The sequence below is a fragment of the Mustela putorius genome, unplaced genomic scaffold (genome assembly GCF_011764305.1).
Source record: "Mustela putorius furo isolate JIRA1106 unplaced genomic scaffold, ASM1176430v1.1 tig00000551_pilon_pilon_pilon, whole genome shotgun sequence".
NCBI classification, from domain to species: domain Eukaryota; kingdom Metazoa; phylum Chordata; class Mammalia; order Carnivora; family Mustelidae; genus Mustela; species Mustela putorius.
Window position 1 is genome coordinate 7,323,660 of NW_025421412.1, and position 20,808 is coordinate 7,344,467.

Below are 20,808 nucleotides of genomic sequence, written 5' to 3' on the forward strand. Positions count from 1 at the left end.
ATGAATGATATAATTTATATAAAATTACTAGCACATATTAAGATATAGAGTTATCTTTTCAGTCATTTATTTTTCACTGGAAAGTAAGCACTTTCCCCATCAAATCCACTATTTCTTGAACATAAATGTACATTTCCATCTGTCCTATTTTATGTACTTCATGTCCACTTCCTTCTTCTCCATATGAACTCTTTCTAATCACCACTGTTGGGTCCCCCAATAATGGGTCCGTGATTAAAGGAGTGAGACTGATACAAAGCGAAGGTCAAGCAAAGCTTTATTTCCCTCCAAGCATGGAGAATCAAACCCACCGTCAAACCGACTGGTTGGGGCCGCCCCTTACAGAGAGGGCGACCCCTCCCTGCCTTACAGACTAACTTTTATAGAGCAAAGGCCATGTCGTTGAGCCTAGCCACACACAGGTAGCCAATTGAACTACATTTTACCCTATACTAGCTATTTGAACTAGCCTATCACCTTGGTCAGAATTGGCGCCCAAAAGGCTACACTCCTTGGTAGCTAGGGAGACAGTATGCACACCCCACTGATTGGATGTCTCTACCTGGCCTGACTCATCCGTGTATCCGGGCTCTGTTATCTCTACCTGACCTGACCCACCCTTGTATTTGGGCTTTGTTACCTGAGACTGGTTTCCTGGACTTGCTTTCAAGTAAGTTCCCCCGGGGACAGGGTCAGTTTAAGTTTTACTGCATAAACAACAAAATGGCTGTTCAACCGAGGTGGGGCAGCTCTGGCTAAATAGGCCCTTACACCACATACAGATGCCTCTGTCTTCCCAAAGACCCAAGTCAGATGCTACCTTCCCAGATTGTGTGGATTTTTCTGGCTTTGCTAAGGATAGACTTATACATTGTAAAAAAGTTGTTATTTTTCCCACATCGTAACATAGCATCCATTTGATAAATTCTTATTGCATAAATGCTAAATATCTTATTCATGCTTGACTATCCTAAAACCTCAAAAGAACTGTGCATAAAACTATGGACTATGGAATATCTGGATTAAAATTACTTCAAAATAAGATAAAAGAGCGCTGCACATTTTTGCAGGGGATGTTTGTAAAGAACACAAAAAACAAAAATGAGGGCAATGAACAGTGACCCTAAAATTTGCCACAGTATTAGAAATCACCCCATCTTTCCATTTTAAAAATTTAAATTTACTTGAAAAGGGGGGGCAAAGGAAATTGGGTTAAGAAACTTGTTTAAAATATGGCTTCCAAGGCCACCCACCCAATCTTCTAACCTCTAACTGACTAATTAGGTCCACTTGCTTTATGAGGCATGTGCTTTAAGAACTAGGATAATTTTTAATAGCATAGCCAGGAAAAACAACAGAAGTAGAAAAATATTTTTATAGTTGAAAAACTTGGCACCAGTTTTCCTGCAACTAGAACATATTTTGCCTATCCTTTATGAAAGTCTGGAAAAAGAACTAAGATGCACAGAGAAGATTTTGAAACAAAGTTTTAAATCATTTGCATATCAGCACAGAAACAAAGGTCTACACTTGACTGTTAATTTAAATAATCAAACATATACAGCATTATAAGAAAAGGAACAATGAACCCCGAGGGATGTATAATGTAGCATAAAATTAGAAGGAGTTTGACCTGACTGACATTAAATTTGATTAAGAAGAAGCTTCTCTCAAAAGAGCACCTGCCCTTTCAATCCTACAATTTACAGGTCAAATGAATTTGCTACACGGTATTAGTAAAAGGCTTCCGTATCAGGGGAAAATCCACAATCTCTGAAACAGCCTCAATCCCATTTATTTACTTGAATTGAATGAAACCCTAAGACACTATGATTATGTTCATATTCCAAACCATCTCTATATAAGGTTAAACTACTATACATTTTACTTAAAGTTAAAATTATTATGCATTTTGTTGGTAATTAGAGGTTTACAGATGCTGGCCAAATTATTGAGAGATCAGGATGAGACTTAGATTTTAATTTAGTTCTTTTAAAAAAAAAAACTTTGACTATAATCCTTAGCAACATTATGAAAATAGAAGACATATTCTAGGTGAATTCTTTTCTTTTTTTTTTTTAAGATTTTATTTATTTATTTGACAGACAGAGATCACAAGTAGGCAGAGAGGCAGAGAGAGAGGAGGAAGCAGGCTCCCCACAGAGCAAAGAGCTCAATGAGGGGCTCCATCCCAAGACCCTGGGATCATGACCTGAGCCAAAGGCAGAGGCTTTAACCTACTGAGCCACCCAGGCGCCCCTTCCAGGTGAATTCTTAAAGCAATATTTGTTTACTTAAAATACATATATTTTATTAAAAAATAAACATATAGAGATACATATATAGTATATGATACATAAGGCAGACATACAGATTTCTAAGAATGTTATTTTTTCCCACATAGTAGTAAAATACTCATCTGATAAATTCTTACTGGATTAATGTTAAATATCTTATGCATGCTTGAATATCCTATAACCACAGAATTGGTGAATTTAAAATAATGAATGATGAAATATTTGTATAATTAAAGATATATATATATATAATACATATATATATGTATTATGATATATACATAATACTTATATATATAGATGTAATATATATTATGCATTGTATATTATATTATGCATTCTTCATGATTTAATAACTCAACATATAGCATATAAAATGCATCACAATAGATGACACATAAAATACATTATTTATATCTACTATATATGCATATATATACATATATACACACATACATACACACACAAAGACATATATACACTCAGGTGTGTATGAAAGGGGGAGTGAGAGACCTCATCTGGAATTTGAGATCCCTGCTTGAGAGTCATTGTTTCAACCACAGAAAATTTCTGCAGAGGAGAGCTAGAAACTAGGCTATCTGTATCAGCCCCATGGTGGTGTCCCAGCACACCTGCATTGTCTAAGGGAACACTGTGTAGGGTAGACCAGTCATACATTGCCACCAGCAAACATTGGGCATGGAGGAGGTCAGGGTCTCAGGAAGAGCATAGTCAACACCACTTAAGAATACATGGGAGAGAATTTGAGAACACCCAGATAAACTAAAGGGGAGAGGACCACAGAAGAGGATGCTGAAGCCCATTCCTTATAAAGATCAGGGACAGGGTGCTACCAAAATCTGGATATTATTTGTAGTCATCAGCTAATATGTGCTGGAAACATACGAATTGATTTAGTGACCAATTCCCTAAAAGAAGAAGTAAAAATTCTAGGTGAGACTGCATTAAAGTAAAACTTCTTGGAACAGAAGAAAATCTGGACTGGATTAGAACAGACCCAGTTTCCTGAGCTTCCCTGATGAAGAAATACCATCATTATCGTAGTGATGAGAGTGTTAAAATCAGCATTAGAACTCAGAACCTACCCACTTTGTGATTGCAGGTTGGTAGTAAACTGTGTGTAGACAGTACCCTTTCTAAAGGATTTTTACTTATTTATCTCTTGATTATCATTTCTTACCTTGTTTGTTGTTAATAAGATATAAAAGTATTTCAGTCCACATATCCTCATAGTTATATGCTTTTGCCTCAGCATAAGTATATTTCATTTAGCAAACAAATAAATTTGAAAAACAAAATTCATCAAATCAGCTGTTTCTTTTGATTCTTTTATGTATTTCACCAAGTTTAAATTTCACCAAGAAGTTTCATTTAAATATTTATCCACAATTTTAAATATTCAAAATGGCAATGTTGTAATTTCAAAATTAAAATCGTGATACTCTTTAAACCCTCGTAATTAAATAGTTCAGTTTCTTTCTTGCTTTTTTTTTTTTTTTGGTATAAGCTTAAATACTTTTTTATTTGCAGGCTTTATATTTATTAATGACAACTAACCTTAAATTGCTAAATAATTATTTTGGGCACCTCCTGCTATGGAACTTTTCTCACCCATTATTAGACATACCATTCAAATCATTTAAGAGGTCATAGGCAGTATCCAACCCAAGCACAAACTGTCCATAAAATATGTGTCTTCTAGTAGGTGTTATAGCACATGTGTAATTCAACATTGGACCTGTAAACACCCATCACTCCCCATGGTCCTATGGACCACTCTCTCTCTAGAACTTGTTCTTTGCTTTCCAATTTTGTTACTTATTGGATTTCTGGTACTTATAACTAAATTTATGCAAATCCCCTAAAACATTTTGAGGCATTATTGCCATTCTGGAAAAATATTATAATGATGAACTAAAAGATCTCTCTATAGTTTCCTGATGCCACTTGATTCAGCTCTGCTATCAAGGTCTGATTTACGTGCAGGAGTTTCTTCTGGGAAGTTATTCCATGAAGAAGGATCTATGGAGCTGGAAGACTAAAGTGGGAAGGAGCAAACCCAATTCATGTCTGTACCCGTTTGGGCAACAGCACTTCTTCCACTAGGAATGGCTACACTGTCCGTCCAGGTGAGGGTAGATGTCAAGGCTGAGAAAGTGGGAAGTGGGACATGGATGGGTGTCTCATCAATCCTTTCTCTTTAACAACCTCCTTGGAATGAAAAGTTGGTGTGTGTAGGGTTTTCATCATGACTCAACACTTTCTATCAATGGTCACCTCTGCTTAGGTATGAGAGAATTGGTTGAAGACAGGTTTGATGTATCATCGATGGTTATTTTAGCAATAACCAATATCTAATCCCTTTTTTACTGCAGCAGTGAGAAAGGTTTACGTTAACAGATAAAAGGCATGATAGGAAAAACTAAGAGCATGTTAAAAACACATTATAATATGGGAATAGTGTCCTCATCATAATTGAGGGCTTGAATTTCAGTCCTTACACAAGACAGCATACCAATAGTTCTTGATTCTTATCCTAATTTTGTTTTGATTCCATTTGTTCCCTCCTAGGAACAGTTTGACAATTTCTTAGGGCCATTATGATGTCAAAATTGTAGCTTTCTGGAATCCATCTGCTTTTGCTTCTACCCCTTAATAATACAACTGGGACCTATTTTGAATGTTACTGACAGTTTGAGGTTTCTGGAATATTATTTTGGAAATATCTTCTAATTTATGTCACCAAAATTACTGATTTGAGACTGAACATTTGCCTACAGACATGCATAATTAGCTTTTTATCAATTATTTATTGAATTTGTAGATTGAACTTGTTTTTCATACTAAATTCTGAGACATCCTATTGATAATTAATCATAATCCCCTTAAAGTGTACATGGTTTAGAAACATTGTGGTTTAAGAATGGTATGATATCTTTGACTTTAATTTTCAGTGTTAACAATGAGTTGGATAAAAGATTGAAATTGAGGTTAGATAAAGCACATCAACTCAGGTTGGTCAGCTATCTCTAGGCAATAGTCAAGAAAGCAATAACTTCTCTTTGCTTTTTTTCTTAGAGAAGTATTATTTAAAGCTTATTTACATGGAATAGATCTTATGTGGAGAATCTTCACTAATGGATCTATAGTAAGGTAAGCTTATCTTCAAGTTGGTCTCTCCTATCTTAGAACACCATTTCTTGGTGCCTTTGTTCTCTCAAACCGAACATGATGACGGAACCGACATCATGTGGGATTTATGAGGATCAAATGAGCTAACACATAAAAAGTATGTAACAAAAATTCCACTGACTACATTATTTTAAAAACTCTAACCTAGCTACTGTGATAAAAATAAGTAGCTAGATAAGTGTGTACCAAATTTCAGTGCAAGGAAGACAAAGATAAATAGCATTAATAAGACATAGTAGTCTAATAGTAGACTAGATTAAATGCTAATAGTAGTTTAGAGTAGAAAGTTAGGGTTTCCACTTGGCTGAATGCCTCCATGGGATGAAGGTGGTAGCAAACTACAAGGCACAAGAGAAGGGGGATGGGAGCCATAGCCTCATGTCTTTAGGAAATGATTCATGGAGATTCTGTTTGAGTAGGATATTGTAGTAAGGAAATAATCTGAACTTGTTTTCTGCTTTTCCAAAGTTCCCCAAATTTTGTAGTTACATTGGACTACAGCATTCAATTTGACAAACTATAGCAATAGATACACACATAGAGAGAGATATAGATACAGATATAAATTAGATACATATATTCATATATACTCTATGTTCTTTGAAATGTATTAGAATGTGTCTATATCATAACTTCATAAGTCTCAAGGACATACAGCATTTTTAGATGATAATTCAATGATAGCCTAACAAAACAAAATTGAAGAGGTACTGCCTCTGTGGCTCAATGAGAAGATGTTCTTTTCTGGAACTAGGAAAAAACTGCATCTTTCTACAGATATTTCTTTTTACATTACTGTTATCAATCCTAACGGTTAAAAATACTTAAAGCAGCTTTTTTCAGATAATATTTTGGGTAATATTTAAGAAATAATTATTGGATATATTTTCATTTCTTTAAAAATGATGCTAATTACTTGTATATAAAATTAATATTCCAAGTGTCAATAATTCTATAATCATTATCCATACTTTATGGACTTAATAGACTTAATGAAACTTTAAAAAGTTTTATTAGGTTAAAATAAAATTTGTTGGACTAAATGAATCAGTATTAATACCATTTTAAAGGATTTAATGATAATATAAGTTGGTAATAATTTTTGAGGTTACACTGTGTTTGTGCTCTCTGTGCCTTTTTATATACTGAGTTTATTAATGGTATGCTTGATATAATTGCAGGTATATATTATATATTTTTTTAAATATATAAATGATACATGAATTGAGGGACATATATTTTAGAAACAAAGTGCTAAAGTTTCTTCATTTTCTTGAATACTGAGTTGTAAATACCAGAGCATTATTTGAGATATTATGGTTGCTACTTTTAGAAGTCAGTACATTTTGTATGTATCTTTTGAAATAAGTTGAATTCAATTCAATTTTTAATTGAAATTTTTTGTGGAGTTAGGAAATAAAAAACAATTTTATAGCCCAAGAAATTCAAGCTTATAATTTGGCTAGGTCCCAACAACTAAAATGGTGCCATCTAATTATAAAAGAATTATTTCTCTCCTGTATGATTCTGTTGTCTTTTTCTGGAGGAAATTTTTTTTTTCTATTTTTCTTCCAATAAAAACATACTACATAACAAAAGTATAATGCAGTGCAACGGCTATATGCAAAACTGAAAATACTCTAGAAATTTTCTCATCTTAGTTTATTCAGCATCAATTTTCTTCAGTAGAACTCTTAGTGATACAAAAAGGGGATAGTACCCTGTTATAGTCCTCAAATGACCAAGTCTTTAGATGTGTCCTTATCTTAAAGAGAGTACAACAGAAACTTGAAGAAAACACATTTAAAAAATGAATAAATAAAAATGAATTTATATCAACAGCTCAGTAAAATCCACTATAAGACCCTTAAGTATCAATGTGTGACATGTTAATTGATATCTTGCTCTATGTTAATTGTGTTATCTTTAAAATGATGAAAAGAAAGAACATCATACCAGTCTTGCCATGAATATTTCTGTAGTCAGTATTCTCATCCTAAAGGCTGATGCCAATTGACAAGTTTTGTTATGATCTTTGTCATAAGATAATTCACTTATTGTAACAAGTAGTAAATATGTAACATATAATATAAACAGTAATTTACTTTATATTTTAAATATGTATTATACATAAAAGAAATAAATGACACCAAAATATATTTGAGAAATTAAAATGTAATACTCAGGGTGCCTGGGTGGCTCAGTGGGTTAAAGCCTCTGCCTTCGGCTCAGGTCATGATCTCAGGGTCCTGGGATCGAGCCCCACATTGGCTCTCTGCTCAGCAGGGAGCCTGCTTCCTCCTCTCTCTCTCTCTCTCAGAGAACCTGCCTCTCTGCCTACTTGTGATCTCTCTCTCTCTCAATGTGAAATAAAAAAAGATACATAAATAAAAAATAAAATAAAATGTAATATTCAAGTTGATTTAAGTTCCACAAACAGAGCTACTTGTCACAATTTCAAAATTTCAAAGACATAGGCCAGACACAGAATATCTAGAATAGGGTTTTACTTAGAAACATAAGTCCAATTCATTTCTTTTTAACGTGTTCTAAATTCATTATCAGGCAAAAAAAAAAAAAAAGTCAATCAACAATGACAGATACTTTCATCTGCATCCTGGCCACCCAGGAGAAACAGATGCGGCTTATAGTCTTCCGTCTGTTTGCGTGCATGCTATGGTCTGCTCTGGTATAGGTCCACAAATGACGAGGAAACCAGCTGTATTCTTCCTCTGGTTGAAAGTGTTCTAAATTAGAATGCATATTTAACATGATAAATGTAACATATGAAAACATTAAGTACATTTAACATTTCACTTGTGATTCCGTGTGAATGGAGCCACTTCTGGTCACCCTGATGATGACAGCCTGGAGGTGACTAGAGGTATTCAGAGAGGATTTTTTCCTCTACTGGTTTTACTCTAAATGAGGATTTTTCTTGGGTTGCCTTGGCATTTACTGAGCATTTTGGCTCATTGGCTCAGAAAAAACCACCATTTATTAAACTACAAAGATGCCTTTGGCTATATTGTGGCCTCAGGTGAAGGCAGTGGGAACTACTCTGGTGTGTCTGATGATAGCCCCTGGCTTACAGTGCCTGGTGTCCAGTCCAACACGAATGCCCACGGGTGAGAAAGCTTCTGGTCAGTCAAAAACAAACCATTGAGTTCAGAAAAGATTGTTATTTATGGACAAGTAATGCAAAGTATTTCAATTACAACCATGTTAACTATTTTCTTTAGCCTTAAAAATATGCAGACAAATCAAAAGAGGCACTTTTCTTGCGTATAATTACATAATAGTCCAGAATTTTAAAAAAATATATATATAATACTATAAAATATTACGTATTTTATACATACACAATTCTTTCCCAAAGGAAGTGTTTATGCGAGTAAATAATGCATGTTCTACAGAGAGCAAAATTATGGCAAGCCAACCAATTATGGAAAGTCAAAATATAAACACATGATATTTAGTAATTTTCTGGAATGATTGTTTACGATTGGATCAATCTTATTAAAATAAATCTTCTAACTAAAGGTGCTTCAGTTAGCCATTGCTATTTAAACACACACTCCAATTTATAACAGCTTCAAATAGCAATGATTTGTAACTTCTTACCATTCAGCAAACAGTTGGGTGGTCCTACGCTACGTTCACATGGCCATGCTCCTGCAGTTGCAAAGTGACTGGGTAGAAGCCAGGCAGCTTTTCTCATAGATCATGTGGTCTGTGCAGGCAATTGCAGTCTTGGGTTTCCCACCCTCCAGGAGACCAGCCCAGTTTCCTCCACTAGAGGTCTCAAGGTAGTGTTCTGGGATGGAGATAGGGAAAAACTGCAAAGCTTCTTGACATCTTGACCTGGAATTGTGTATCTCTTTTTTTATCTTCTATTGGTAAAGCAAATCACACACTCCATCTTTCATGGGAAGAACAGCAAAATCCCACTGAAAAAATACATGAGAGCAATTACACCCATACAAAATAACACTGTCTTCCTAAATTTCCTCATATATGGAGACAGAAATACACCTATTATTTTGTCCCAAGTCCTAGTCTCATTTCCACAATGCTCGTCAGATTGACTGATATCCATTAAGTCTTGGAAATATTTTAATGTTTACAAAAAGTCTAAGCTTTGGAATACGTAACTACATCATTGTACAAATCTAAGAATCACTCCTACATTCACAGTTTTTATTTCTGTAACCCTTTAAACAAGACAATCATTTAATTAGTTTATTCTTAGTGCCATGAACACTGGCTATAACCACAAACTACTGAAAATGCATTTGGCTCTCAACACTTATTTACTATTCTCTATCGAAAGTGACTTGTTAAACAATGTGATGAAAGTACATGATGGTAAAAATGTATAATGATGAGATCTTTTTACAGTGATATGATTTAAGGTGAAGAACAATTGATAGAGTATTTATTTATTTATTATGTAATTGCTCTTTTATTTATATAGCATTATCTGCAACACAATATTTAACTTTATCGAAGTCCCGTGGTCCAGGAAAACAGCCTGGTTGAGAAATCTTCCTGCCTATTTTTGGCCCCCAAGAAGCTGCTAACCTCAAAGGATCATAGTGCTCCTACATTTTCTGAGATAAGCGCCCACCTCTGCCCTTTCTCAATGACTCAGATAAACCGTCTCCATTGTTTGTCATAACTTTCATAGACTCCTGGATGAGTCTTTGTTGTCCTGCCTCTATAAACTCCCAGACCTCTTTCCATTTCTTTGAGAAGGTCCTCATTAAATGGTCCCCTTATTGCAAAAATCTCCTAAACTTTCTAAAGCATTTTGTCTTTCACATGCATCATAAGTCATTAGGAGAAAACAAACAAACAAAAAATGTTTAATTTGATTGTCATTCAAAGTACAAAGTTTTTAAGTTTAAGCTTTTGATCTACAACAAACCTCTTAGTAATCCATATGGTAAGACTAATCCTCAGTGATTCCAAAAATTTACCTGTACTGTTCTTTTTTATTCATTCTTTGGAAGTTTTTACCCTTGATCAAAATAAATAAATAAATAAAGTGTATGATCTAGTATTCCTAAAAAAGAAAAAAAAATAATAAGAAAATTCCAAAGGGATAAAAAAAAAAGAGTGATAGCGGGAAGGTATAGTTTTTGTGACTTTTTTGGTTTTTTTTTGTTGTTCTCAGTGAGAACATTGGCCCACCACAAACTTCATCTCATTCCTTAATAGAACTTTAACAATTTTACAAATATTTTATTTCTTCTGTTTTTTCAAATCTCTACCTTAGCCCTTTAGCATTAGAAGCAAAGAGGAAAAAAAGAAAAAAAAACACAGGAGGGGCTGTTGTTTGTGTTTGGGGGGGTGAGGGGGTTTCTGGAGGCAGGCATTATTAGGCATTAATAGTGCCACCCTGTGGAGAGAAGGAAAGAGTCTCTTGTCTATGTGGTAAAGTCTATCAGAGGTCAGCCAACTTCTACCTTCAAGGAGTATAGAGTAAATATATAAGAAAATACATGTAAATACATGAAGAACATGTAGTTTCCATTCTTCCTTAACTCTTCCAGAACAACACAAACCCAGACATAATATGTAAATTGATGGGCATAACCGTGTTCCAATAAATTTATTTACAAAAACAGATGGCTGGCCGGATTTGGACCTCTGATTATAGTTTGTCAACTGTTCATCCAGAATTGTGGATCAATAAGGGACAGAAGAAATGCAAACATATTATAGAACTGCCATCCTGTGCCTGGGTTTGGGTGTAAGTGGAGGTGGGGTGTCCAGTTAGCCTCACACTGAAGGCATTTCCTTTGGATGAACTTACAAAGTGGATTCAGAGAAGTAGGTACACGGAGTGTTGGTTTTAACTTTTGGGCCATCCACCCAGAAGCCCTCATCAGGCTGATAATCTCCAGTTATACCAGAATTTTCCACTGCATACCATCAGTTCCTAGCATTATCTTATTTCAAGAAATTGTAATGTTCACTCTGCTGACAGTAATCTATCAATCATTTAATTAATCTTGTTTGATCATCTTTATAGATAATAATCCATTAACTGGTCTACTTTTGCTTATAAAATTACTAGTTAAAAATTGGTAAAATGTCCCTGGAAGGACAATGCTCTTCTGAGGGACAGATACCAGCTACACTTTCAATGTTCATGGTCCATGGTCTAAACTTCATGAAAAACCTGCTCTAACCAGCTGAGAGAAATAACCAAAGATAATAAGTTTTTAAACGATACCTATATACTGCCCATGTGTGGCAATCTCACATTTCTATCCCACAAGATAATTGACCCAAGGTATAGATTTTACCTTTTCCTCTAGATTGAGACTGGTATCAGATTAGGAGACAAAGCAAGCAAGGTGAATCATGAAACCAATTGTGCTGAAGTTCAGTAAAACCAATCATATAAGGCAAAATACAATATGTGATCTTTCCTCCTCTCTGAGAATTTTGCTTTATTGCCAAAGTGTATCCAAGGAGGTTTTCTAAAGAGATCTCTTACGCTTTGGGTACTAGATATAGAACAAAATTATTTGCTCCTATGTGCAATCCAGAAACAGGGCCTACATACATTTATTTTGTTGCTGTGTGTTCATAGTCTATTAACTTATTTTTGCTTTTCCCCCACAAGGTCAGATAAGAAGTCAATAAAAATTATCCCTCTAGGCAATTTCTTTCTTTCTTTTTCGTTTCGGTTTAAATTGAGTGAAAAGTTTTCAACAATATATTTTTGATACTGGACAAAGCCTGTTTTCAAAGTACAAATTATTGTCTTTTTTTTCTGACTTCATTTGAATCACTTTTTTTTTTAAGTTTTTATTAACTACTTGAGTCTGATTTTTTTTTTTTTTAAGATTTTATTTATTTGTCAGAGAGAGCGAGCGAGAGCGAGCACAGGCAGACAGAGTGGAAGGCAGAGTCAGACGGAGAAGCAGGCTCCCTGCGGAGCAAGGAGCCCGACATGGGACTCGATCCCAGGACGCTGGGATCATGACCCGAGCCGAAGGCAGCTGCCCAACCAACTGAGCCACCCAGGCGTCCCTGAGTCTGATTTTTATGTGAGGTTTACAATCTCTGGGGCCTAGGTATGCATCTGGTAGTTTCAAAAAACAAACGTATCTTTCCTTCCCCTCTGCTCATAGTGTGTCCATACCTAAAGTCATTATATAGGAAGGTGACTACTAGTTCCCTAGTACTCTATTGAAATCAGAGGCCAGATTTAATTTTCCTCGAAACACTCATTTCTTTTTGCTTTTGATCATTTTGTAGTTAATGTAATAATTTGGTTTTCTGATTTAATGACTTCAAAAAAATTCAGTAACACTTTTAAGAAGATGGCATGTAAAAAAAAAGTAAGTTCTGTTCTAAGGAACTCTGTCATTTCATGTGGGTCTATTTCTAGTCACCACAAACATAAATAACTAAGGTTAAAGAGAATGTCATCTGACTTGAAATGAAGAAATTTTACATGTACTCATCACTTTACATAATTGATTCCACCCACTCCCTGAGTGTTGTTTTTAAGTCATGTGTATTTTTAAAATTAAGTCATATTTTTAAGTGACATGAAACCTGCTTTCTCCCTGCCAAAGCAAATAGAGGAGTGACAACAGACAATCCAGCATTTATGGGTTTTTCCTCTCTAACGTCTTCAGAACAGCCATTGTTATAGCAGATCATAGAAAGACGTTAGATTACCTGTAAATTTATTTTGACACTTAAAAATAGTTATTACTTACTTTAGATGGTTAATGGGCTCTGGCACATTTTTTCTTATTCCTAGCAGGACACATTTAGAAACTTAAAAATAAAAAGTATTATTTTTTATAGTAACCAGGCATTTGGTTTTTCTCATTTGGAAATGGTTATCCTAATAGTGCCGTTGTAGTCATTCATTCTAAGCTTATTTTCTGTAGTCTGACTCCGCCTCGTTTCTCTGTCCAGCACACACATTTACCACCTAGCAGAACTTACTGTCCTGATGCAAGGGATTTTGCAGGTCCTGGGATTTCCCCTAAACATCAGGCTTCCTTACAAGGCACCATCACCTGTAGCAGAGATCTGATCGCAACATCTCCACTCCTTGGGCTTCCACCTATTATATTCTGCAAGGTTTTCTTGGCCCTATATAAGCCTTCTCGCTGAAACAATTGTATGTTGTACCTAATGCTGATCTCTCTCCCTGATACCCACTTTACCTGTCTGAGTTTCCTAATACAGTCACAGTTGATAAGGTCCAGTCGTTGTAATAGCAAACATTTAATATTCACAATTAGTAATAATGACTTGCCTTTATGGGGTGTGTTAGAGATCTGTAAACTGTTTTCATAGCATTTCATCCAGCCTTCTATCTGCCTCTGTGATCCAGTGAAAGCATTGCTAAAGCTGATTTAAATAAAAGGATACTGAGCCTTAGAAAGGTAAAGGGACTTTACCTGGTATCACGGAACAAAGAAGAGGAAGAATAGAGATACCACTGAAGTTTTCAGACCCTGTTACTCTTTGTAATACTTCTGTCCCTGTGTCACACTGTTTCTGGGAGGGGAGAGAGACAGAGACAAAGAATGTGAGATTTTCAATCTGGCTATCTCTCTGACCAGTCATCTTTCACTATTTAAAATGATCGTTACACTCCACACACCCTCATGAATGCACGTGCACACACACAGAATGGTCTCATAATTGCATAGAAGAAACCATCCATTGACCTTACTCCCATATCCTCTCTACTTGCTAAATGCACCAAAATTAGATTGTGGAGATGCAAAAAAGAGTTAAAGAAGTTAGTCTCTATTGTATTTTGTAATAATACTGGAACTATACAGTGAATGTGTTAACTGTTAAAAGATACTAGATGTACCCACAGGTTTTCAGAAATCATATTTCAAGTACTAAAAATCAATTTGCCTATCCCTGCAGTGAGATATGTGTTGACATGAATTTTTGAATAACAATATTGTATTATTGATAAAATATTAAATATCATCATCATCAAGTTCTGTTTTATGGCTGAGTTTGCACTGATTTATTCAATCACTCAAAGATATTAATTAGAAAGCCAGATGAAGAAGGAAACATTTTATCCTAGAAAAAATTCTACTTAAGATTTTTGTCCCTCAAATTAGAAACTAAAATGACCTTAAAAAAGAGACAAATTCTAAAGTACGGAAATATAGGTGATACAAAAATATTAAATGCATTATGTAAAGATCACTTTACTATTTTCTATTGGACTGCATTATATCTGATTCTATATCTAAACCACATTTGCATCACTATTCATATGAGAAAAATGACAATTTCATTTTCTTGACTATAAATAATTCACTAATTTTGAAAGTAATGTTTTCCAGAACCACAGTCTTGTTTTAGAGATGGAAGCATATGAACATATATATGTAATTTCTAAGAATAACACTTATTATTGTTTAGCTTATAGCAGAATTAAGACAATGCCTCAATACATTTTAAACACAATTTTAAAGAACACATTTTGTTACAAGCAAAGTAAAAGAATATGACTCCCTTTGTGTATCTAAAAAGTTAATGGCTCTCAGAATTTATATTTGCCACAGACAAGATGCTACTTTAGTAATTAGTCGGACTCGTTTTAATAGATCTTCTCTCCATATAGAAAAAAAATCTTTAGTGTACTGCCTTGTGTTTAACTTCCAAGGTTAATTTTGTTTCTCATTTGAAAGTATAAGTTTGTTTTTAGCAAGTTATTACTTCCCATTTAAAATATAGCCTATTATTGCATTTGTAACACTGACTTTTTAATGCAGATTAAAAATAACAGCAACAAAAACCAAACAGAAAGAAAAAAAAAAAAAAGAAAGAAAACAGGTTCATTAGGTCATTTCACTTAAGAATGTTTCTTTAGCCATTAGAAGCACAAACTATATGCCACCTCAAATAACAAGTGTGTACACTGTCTTTAATGTCCCCTAGACACACACTTACACACAACTCACACACACACACACACACACACACACACTCACTTGAGTATCAACATAGATTTCAACATCTGAAGGGCAGTACCATTTGATTCATCCATGGTGGCATTGCATTGAATGATGACAAGTGTATTAGAAGATAACGATACTTCTTTTGCAAGATAACCTATTAAGAGTACAAATTAGTATTTTAAAATTTTAATTAGTAGGCTTTACTTTTTAGCATTTTTCAATTTACAGAAAAATTTAGCCGGAAGTAAAGAGAACGCCCATATATTTCCCTCGCCACCATTCATAGTGGCCCCCATCATCAACATCTTGCATCTAGTCGGATACATTCCTTATAATCTGTGAATCAATATTGACATGTTATCATGAACTAAAGTCCACAATTACATTGGGGATCACTGTTGATGTGGCACATTCTATGGATTCTGACAAACGGACATGCATGCACCATTACCATAGCATACAGAGTATTTTCACTGCCCTAGAAATCCCTGTGCTCTGCCTGTTCATCCTTCAGTCCCTGCCCCACAAATCCCTGATGATCACCAGTCTTTTTACTGTCTCCCTAGTTGTGTTTTTCCAGAACGCCATATATTTGGAATCACACAGTGTGTAGACTTTTCAGACTGGATTTAGCAGTTAGCTATGTGCATTTAAGATTCCTCCAACACCTTTTCTCTCATTTATCTTTAGTGCTGAATAATAGTCCATTATCAGGAAGTTAGGAAGTACCTATTGAAGGACATCTTGGTTGTTTCTAAGTTTTGCCAATCTATTCATGCTAATTCTGTGAAGGTGAAAAGTAATTTTTTTTTCAGATTTTATTTTTAAGTAATCTCTACATCCAACATGGGGCTTGAACTCATGAACCCAAGATCAAGAGTTGCATGCTCTACCAACTAAGCTAGCCAGGCACCCTTCAAGCAATACTTCTAAAAACCTGGGATGGCTAAAATCCTGGGATAGAGTTGTAGCTATATACAGTGATTTTCACCACAAAACAAAATTTTATTAAATTAATGTAAAATTTATTACACATATATGTTGCATAGACTTATAGACATATAAACTTATAGACATTGCATAGACAATAAATATATTGTGACAAGTAAAGGTGTTATAAACATAAAACAAAAATTCCAGTAATGGGTTTCAAGTCTTCACCTGTTAGGGCAATTACTATATGATGAAATACCAGACAATAATCCTTCAGAAAGAGCTATGAAATCTGAACTGAGTCATCCAAATTTTTGCTAATTTAAGACTTTGATAATTTGTAATGTGAAGTACCCTTTCAAATACCTGTCACCATGTGTATCTCCTTTGGAGAAATGTCTACTTAAGTTAATTGCCCATTTTTTAATTTGGGTCATTTGTTTATTTGCTACTCAATTGTAGGAGTTCCTTGCATATTTGACATTAACTTTTTTTTTAATTTTTATTTTTCAGTGAGCTCAACAAATAACAGGAGGCTTGAACTCACAACCCCAATATCAAGAGTTTCATGCTCTACCAACTGAGCCAGCCAGGTTCTCCAAATTGTGTACATTAAGTATGTATAGTCAGTCATACTTCAATGACGTGATTTTGTGAGGAATTTTTAAAAATTTATTTATTTATTTATTAGAGAAGGGGGGGGAGAGGGAGAGGAAGAGAAAGAAGCTCAAGCAGACTCCCTGCTGAGTGTGCAGTCCAACAGGTGTTTCAATCCCGTGTCCCTGAGATGGTGACCCAAGCCTAAATCCAAACCAAATGCTCAACCAGCTGAGCCACCCAGGGTCCCCTCAATGAAGTGATTTTTAAACAAACAAATAAATAAACAAAACCACCAGATGTCTGCCAGCTACCCCTCCAACAAGATTCTCTTAACTATTTATTTCTAAACAAAACCATGAATTATGCTATACTCTTTATTATGGACAGAATAGTTTAATAATTAATTTAATAAATTAAATATTTATTTCTAAACAAAACCATGAATTATGCTATACTCTTTATTATGGACAGAACTGAAATTGACTTTATTTTTATTTTTTTGTTATGTTTATGACAAAAATTTACTAAACAAATAATCTAAAGATTTTGTGATTAATAAAAATATTATTACTCAAACCAAGTCTATTGCGAACTATTATTGCAAACTGAAACTTTATGTTTCAAGCACTATGTTACACAAGTCCAAATACTTCTAAAAAGATACCAGCCTAATAGTCAAGACTTAAATTATGGGAAACTCTTACAAATTTCATCCCAACAAGTAATCTTCCTAGATTTTCAATCCCTAAATATATATGCATTCTGTTGTTTACTTCTATAAGGTTTCTGAAACCTGTATTGTCCCTACAGATAAGATGTCATAAGGTGTCAAAATATATATATTATGACTCCTTAGATAACAAAAGTAAGTAAATCAAATCAGGAAAGCAATTGTACTTAAATTAATTCAAACCTACCATATAGGGCAGGACAGACTATATCACCTTCCTTTCCCTCCGAGGATTTTGCTTCACTGTGAACTGAATCCTTTATAAGGTGAATCAAGTATCAAAATAATGTATCACAAGTCTTGCCCTAACACCTAAATTTGATGAAATGCACTTTGCTAGGGCATTCAACTCACTTAAACATAAGTGATGAATGACTCTTCATTATATTACAATCTTCTTTTTTAAGTGGAAATAAATAATCCAGTGACATTATTGATATACTTTATATTAACAGACTGATTAATTGAACATTCAAATTATAAAAGTGAATATATAACTAAGGTCATCAGTATAAGAATACACTTAGTAACATGAAGTCGCATTTCTGCTTTTCTCTTTCTTTTCTTCATTAGTAAATAAATGAGAGAGAGAAATCAGCTCTGACATGACTGTTAGGAGACCCAGATAGGCACTTGGATTTCAAAAAATGGCCACAGAGAACTTCACAGGGCTGTTTCACAAAGTTGCAACCCCTTGAAGCCCCAGAGTCTCCTGTTAATATGATCAATTTATAGCAAGTTTTATGTATAAGAGGCATGCCTTTCTCACAAATTAACATTTTAATAATTCAATATGAAATGCAATTGTAGGTGATGCTATTTTAAATCATTTTCTATTGCATCCTACACTGTGTTTTATTTTGCCATGTTTTATGCATTTTCCAAACCAACGTATTTCTCTTGAACACAAATTTTATTCTTGGTAATGATTAATTTTCAAGCTTTGTGTTTTAATTGATTCAGTTGTGAGGTATCTCATAATTTTTGCCTGTTAGCTCCACAGAATGAGAGGTTCTACGATAGGGTCAGATTCAGAAAGCAAAAGATTGAGTTAAGTACAGTTTAAATTGATTAATAAGATTAATAATCCTAAAGCAAAGCATGTTAAATGTTTGTGTATATTAGCCATAGTACTTGTAGGATGTCTACGCACCTGCACTTTAACTGTTAATGCGAATTCACAGAAGAGTAACAGAGGTAGATATTGCTACTTCCTATCTTTAGCAAATGTTTAGTGTTTAGTGATGTTTAGTGACTATTCTGTCCTTCCCTGGTATCCGCCCCCCCACCACTCTACCATGTCACTTTCTTTGATAGCCTCTGCATTTCCATTCTCAAGTCTCCCAAACTCATTGTAGAGCTATTGGCATTTGGGTCAGACTATTTTTTGTTGCAGGGGAATCTATCTTGGGCCTTATAGGATGTTTGGTCTCTATCCCTAGACACCAGTAGCACACATTCCCAGTTAGGACAACCAAACATGTCCAGATATTGTCAAATATTCTGGGGCAGGAGGTGGGGGCCATTTCACCCTTGGTTGGGAATCACTTCTTCAGGGCTTGGTATTGCTTGCTTTACCAATTAACCGCTTTGCCATTAAGTAATATTAGTGGCAAAGAATCAGGGGATGGTTGAACTTGGAGCAATGATAGCTTTGGTGTTCAGTTATTTCCCTTCTTAGAGCAGGTAGCTGAAGTCTGCTTTTAGTGTTGGAACAATAAAACAGGGGTACAGACCTGACCCTCGCTTTGCATCAAGACAGTCCATACTTTCTTCCATTCTTAGATTGCTCATTCATAAAGTAAGTCCATCCAATGCTCAACCTGCTGATTGTCCTCAGGAGAGAGAAAGAGAGTCTTTGAAAAATAGGTTAATGGGGAGAAAGAAACAGAGTATTTACCTCTTCTTCTTCCTGCTCACTCTTAGGGCATCCTTCTGTACCACAAAGCTACTTAACACAACCCAGAGACCAGCAAATCATTCTGATGCCATTTGCTTCTGAGAATATTTCTGTACTTTCATCAAGATCCATCAACTTTCATTTGACTTGAGAAGTCTTTTGCAGCAACGTTTCTACCCAAGAACCTTTGTTAAATATGTATTAGAGAGCGCTAGGATGTTTAATCTACCAATTTATTCTCTTGAGTCATTTCCTGGGATATGTCTACACATTTTGGAGAGAATATATTATATTTCTACTTAACACTGAATGAGAGGCCCTAGTCACTGGTCCTTTGCTTTCAAGAACACCCTTCAGATTAGGTCCCCTATAAAGAAGAGACAGATAATTGTCTAAGTGCATGCTACCATGTGTGAGAAATTTCTTTTCTTATATTTTGAAGGTTCCTGCATAAATCAATGGGAGATATGTGTTTGGCTCCGAGGAATTAATTCATTTCATGCAAGCAGGTCTGGATAAAAATCAGATTTGTTTTCAGATAGTAAAATCAAACTTCATTATTTAATATAAGGATTGATAATGAAGACTTTCTACAGTTAAGTATACAGTGTGTGCATTGTGTATATGGATTTACATATAGTTTTATACATTATAATACATCTATAATTCATATAATTATGTATTTTATATAATATAATAATGTAGTATTATAATACTTAAAATGAACAAGTTAGGACATTGGACACTAAGAAAATGAACAAATAACAACATTATACTTAAAATCACGTAAATTCAGTATGCCTAGCAAATATTATAATTTATTGAAGATTGCTCTGAGATTGAAAAGAAGAATTTTCCCCTGCCACTGTTTTTAAATACAGGAAAAAAAGATAATTTAAGTAGACATGTTATGGCTAGGAGACACATAGAGAGCAGGAAAGCATTACTTAAAGAAGAGCATATTAATTAAAATAACCAAAGAATATATTATGTTCATAAAATCAATCACATGTTATTTTTCTTTTTCTGTTACAGCACTTCTTAAATAAGGACTTTGCATTTAGCACATCAAAATGTAATAAACAGGTTGCCTTCGCAGTTGGAAAAGTATATACAGTGGGTTTTATTAATGAATGGTATAATATCAATGATCCT